The following is a 5,635-nucleotide window of genomic DNA, read 5'->3' as shown; positions in this document are numbered from 1 at the left end:
TATTATCCAACCTCTTGTCCTCTTTATGTCACGAGAAGTTCCATCATCAACCAAAACTAGTTTCTACCCCTTATACCATTCGTTCCTCCAGTAGGAGTTTTTATTTAAGCTCTTTTCAAAGTACTTAAATTAGAAAAGATTGTAGAGTGAACTTTTCTCCTTCGCACTCGTTAAAGTAATTGAAGGGTCATCTACCCAGTATAATTGTAACCCTTTTCTGAACTGGGATGGACTAGTTATGAAAAATGAATATTTTAATCTACTCTAGATAGAAGGTCCTCCCTTGTATACTTTTATCTCTTTTTTGGGCTTGGGGGATTAAATTTATGAAATGAACTTTCAAAAAGAGAAAGGGAAGGAACCTTCCTTTTCATTAGTCATCAAAAGGTGACATCAATTTGATCACCCTTGGACATGCCACCTATTTTCTTAATTATCTCACAATTTGGCTTTAGCTTGCCTAAGAGCTGTACCATACATATGATTTTGTCTATTGCTTCGGCTAGTTACTCTTTCAGTGATATGGAGCATGCCTCGATGCCTCTTGCATAGTTGCATGATATTACATGGTGCTCATTAGTCACATTGTCGAGTCACTCTTGTGTCATGTCACTATGTGTTTAAGAGAAGTCTTAGCCTATGTCAGCCATCTACAATAACGTGTTGTCCTTTCTAAGTCAGCCATCCCTGTGTCAATTGTACATCATCACTTCATGACTTAATTCATTCATCACATCATCTTGGTCTATTCTGTGTCGATTGATGGGGGGTACATTAAGGCCCTCCTTTGGCAGATCTTCTCCTGTCAACTTCAACTCATTATCTAGGAGCTTGATCTAGGAACTAGTAGTGCCTTGGAGCTTGCAAACCTCAGTGGAAAGATTCCTAACGATCGATAGTGGGTTTACATAATTGGCTCCAAACTAGTCGAGTTCACTAGTGTTCAACGTCAGCTCATTTATTGACACTTGGTGGATTGTACTAGGTACCCTAGGAACAACTTTCCTCATTGTTGGATTCCCTCGCTTCTGTTACTAGTTTACCTCATTGGATGGTAATCAGGCGGTTTCTAGCATTCTCGACCTTAGCACATCTATTCACATGTTGTAGATTCGTACCATTGGGGTTATGTCGAAGACCCTGGGTTAAGGACATATCACTCTTATATGGCATCCTTCCTAGGCTATATTGAAGTTATGTGTCATTTATGTACTTTGAGGACTATCGTAGGACACTTCTCTATATGTCATGTGTCCATAGCCATACTGATTTATATTGTGACATAGATCAACATTGTATTTTCTAGTTTCTATGCTCTATCTGTTGAGTCACATGTATCCAATGTGTACTTCTTTGTGGCCATGTTCTAGCATTTCATGTCATGGATCCATAGTGTATGTTTTCGTGGCCATGTTCAATATCCCTCTATGACTGAGCATGGGTATGCCCGCCTCAGGGATGTTATTAGCATAAACGAGACTTCAAATTTTGGTGTCTTTTGACCCAAGTCCTTGGCTTTGTCTCCTCCCTTCTCTTTTGACTCTGAGCTATGTTATAATGTATTTCAACCATCAATTACTCTATGACCTCATGGATTAGGGAGCATATGTTATTAGCTTATTTTTCTCCATAGGATTAGTACCTATGAGTAACTATGTTGATTGACCACTTGATAGGCCTTGAACTCTTTTTTTCCTAGTGTCATGCCACAACTACACAAATCCTGGCTTATGCATGTGGATGGAACCTTCCAACCACACAGAGGACACATTGTCCATGTAGTTATAGCCAAGATTTCAGTGTTTTGTGCGTATGGTTGGGAGACTTGTTCTAGAGACTTATGGTTCCTAATAGATCAGTTGGACTCATCATCTTATACTATTTATTCGAGATGACTAGGACTCATTATTGAGAAGCTTCTCTAACTTCTCCTGGTTCTAAGTGTTTATGTTTATCCTCCTGGGAGTCCTCTTCTTCCTATTTGTGGTTGGGCCATCTTAGAGGGTGAGACTAGTTTTGCATAACCAGAGTTTTGGAGAGTGATATTTAGAGATTTATTGCTACCATTGTGATTCATATTTGAGGGCTTCATGTTGTTGTGATTCCTTCTTAATTATAGTGGGGAGAATCTGCTAGGATGGGTAGAGGAGAAACAAAGCTTGAGTTATATTGATGTACATTCATTTATATGGTTAATTAAATCTATGTTCCTTCCCCTTATATCAACGTTTTTAGTGATTTGTATGTATAATTTCTAGATGTTTTGAGCTAACAATCTTCTGTGGAAGATCACTTGTCGTCTTTGTTTGTTTATGTTTGTGTGCAGGATTTGGATTGGAAGAGGATGAAAGGGATCGCTTGATTGGAGCGTAAGGATTTTGTAGTAGGCCCAAAACCCTTCACCAACCTGTGAGGAGGAAAGTTACTCGCTTATCTTTTATAACATTAGAAATTCCATAGAAGCTCCATGCATGGTCATCTATGTTTGGGAATTTTTGTTGGATTGTCTTGAACATTCTTTTTGTTGTCCGGGGATCTTAATCGAGCATGAGACCACAGCGAAATAACACCTTGTGTGTATAATTTAGAGAAGTAGAGTGCTTCACTTGTATGTACCTACAAGTGTTTGTTATAGGTTGTTTGTAAGGGCTTCAACCCACACTGTATTTTGGCCTCCCTTACTTCTCACATATATAGAGGAAGAAGAGAGTCATTCTCATTATCGTCACCATACTCTTCTCTTTGTACTTGTCTTTTTGGAATAATTTTTTAGGGTTCATGAGTTCATGAGGAAACCATTAGAGAAGCTATGGAATGGAATGAGAATGCCTTAGTTTGGAGTTTAATTTCTCACAAGGGTTTACTATTGTGGAGGGGAGTTTAGAGATGAGTTCATACTCATGAGTTTAGATGTGAACGAGATAAGAGTGTGCACTAGTCTTCTCTCTCTCTCTAATTCTTCACTTATAGTTAATATCTCTTTCTTTCTCTCTGTTGTTATTCACTTGTAGTTGGTATCTCTCTCTTACAGTTGTTAGGGTTTCTTAGTTTTCTTGGTGTATATCATAACATGTTGGTTGTAGATCTTGATTAAATTCCCAATTCTAAGGTCTTGTTTTTAGTTAACTTTGGACCCCAATTCTTGACATGAGGTGTAGGGGGGATTGCTCCACTAATATCGTTTTGAAGGGGTCCAAGGGGGGAAATGAAAATTATTTTTAGCCCCCCTAGTAGGGGTTTGGGGGTAGTTCTCCTAAAGATAATTTTTTGGAAATTTTTCCTTGCAAAATATATAATTTCATAGTCAATCTGGATTGTTCATCATTAGGTTTCGATAAACATTGTACGTAAGAGTTTTGGATAACCATTATACATAATAGTTCACAATGCCATATTTCTTTTTGTCTTTTGAAAAATTTACTCATGATTGACAACAAATCGAAATTAATGCCTAACCTTCATTATAGTTCAATTTTAAATTGACATGTATCTCTTTCTTTGTATTTCATCAAACCAAAGATCAAGAAGATTGTTTGAACAAGGATCATGCTCGAAAATATCCAACATGTTATTTATTAATGATAAATACATATTTATTACAAGGCGAAATGGTTCTCCAACTATTTGGATTATTAAATTTCCCAGTGTCCTTTTCATTACATAATTACAACTAATACTACTCACCATAATCTCGGAGGATTAAGGTATCTAACATTCCCCCCCAATTTGAAGGGGTATTTGTGATCCCAAGCATCGTTCTAAAATCTTCAAATTTTTCTCTTCCAAGTTCTTTGGTGAAGATGTCTACAATTTTCACATTTGTGGAACAATTTCTTAAATGAATAGTTTTGGCCTCTACATGGTATTGAATCAAATTATACTTAGTGTTGGTGTGCTTGGTTCAATCATGGAATCTAGGATTCTTCGCCAACTTAAGTGCAAAAGTATTGTTGACAAGTAGAGGATTTGAGTTCTCTTGTTTCTGCTACAAGTCTTCAAGTATTTTCTTGAGCCACACAATTTCCTTTGCTGCCTCTGTAGGGCCAAAATCCATGTGTTGATGTGTTAAAATTGGCAACTAGACCAAATTCCAGGTGGGTCACCTTATTTATGGAAGCTAATATTTTTCTTGGATTCCTCTCTTCGAGAGGTGTAGGATTGATCTAAATATCATCCGATTCTGACATTTATGTATGGAGATATGAATTTATTTGTATTATTGACAATTTGTCAAGGTCAGCGAACAACCAAATAACCCCCAGCTCAACCTCAACGTTGCATTATAAATAGAAGAGGTCTCAAGTCATTTGTCAAACACACTTCTCTCATGATATCTCTCCACTTGTTTGGGTTTGGTGGCAAGAGAGGTCAAGAAGGAGAATCCCTAGCCACAGTCCTCATGAAGAAACCCTATCCATAGTTTAGATGTGCCCTAGCCGCAGTCAAAGAAGGAAACCCTAGCTACAGTCAAAGGGAGATCCAATACACAACCAAAGGGAGCCCTAATCCGCTGTCTAAAGTAGGTCTAAGACGCAGTCTAGAGAGACCTAATCTAAGGTCATCTATCTGCTGTCAAGAGGCCCTAATTCGCTATCAAAAAGGAGTCCCTAATTCCACAGCAAGGAGAGGCCAAATTTACAGTAAGAGGAAAGGAAGAAGAAGCCCTTAACTACTTCTATAGGAAGTCGTAGCCGCAACAAGGAGAAGATTGGACATCGAGGACATTTGAGGGTTATTTTAGGGGTCCATTCAGAGGAAAAAGTGATTGTTCTAGGATGCCGAGGAAAGGAGGGTTTGCTGGAGGGTGAAACAATTATTTTAGGGTGACAAGTCCATGCATTGGGCTTGAAACTTCCTTAAAAGAGCAACGTGGAGGGAAACATCCTATTGAAGGACAACTGCAGTAAGAGGAAGCAATTCTGGGTTAGTTTGAGGTTTGTTAGGGACTATGGTTGGGTGCCCTAACCAGTTCAAAATTGCAGTAGCCTAATTAACCTAGAACAGTGAGCTTGTGCACACATTTTGGATGTGTATCTTGTATGTGTTAAGACAGTTTGATGGGAAACTTGTAGGAGTCCTTAGGATAGCTAGTTTGTGATAGCGTGGAAGGTTAAGGGATGCCTATTGTGCCCTAACCAGAATTGCAGGAGCAACAAGCAATTAGAGGAATGTTGCAACTGTATTATGTTGAATATTGATGATCTCCTAAAAGGGTATGCTTCAAAATCTTAGTGATTGATTGCAGACTATCAAGAGAATTCAGGGCTGCATCTTTGAACATTCATCATTAGCATAATGACGGAATTTCTACTACCGTCATAAATATCAGTTTTGTATATTTGTACTATCTCTCTCTCTACTGAACTATTGAATAATATAAGAAGAATTGATCAAGGGTCTCCCCCCATTGGGGTTTGTCCCTGGCTCGTGCCACGTCTTGTGTTCTCTTGTCTTGGCTTGTATTATATTGTTTATGTTTATGTTATATCTTCATTTTACTATCATGCTAATTTGATTGCTAATCTGGACATTGATATTGGGCTAACAAGAAAATTGAAGTAAATTTCTCTTAAGCATAAAACATACCTAAAATTAACATGGTATCAGAGCTGAGGTGAAGATAAAGCCCAAGAAA

This window comes from Pinus tabuliformis, chromosome 3_1 (genome assembly GCF_031772625.1).
Source record: "Pinus tabuliformis cultivar Carrire ecotype Pingquan chromosome 3_1, CPIR1, whole genome shotgun sequence".
NCBI lineage: Eukaryota > Viridiplantae > Streptophyta > Pinopsida > Pinales > Pinaceae > Pinus > Pinus tabuliformis.
This window is presented reverse-complemented; position numbering follows the sequence as displayed.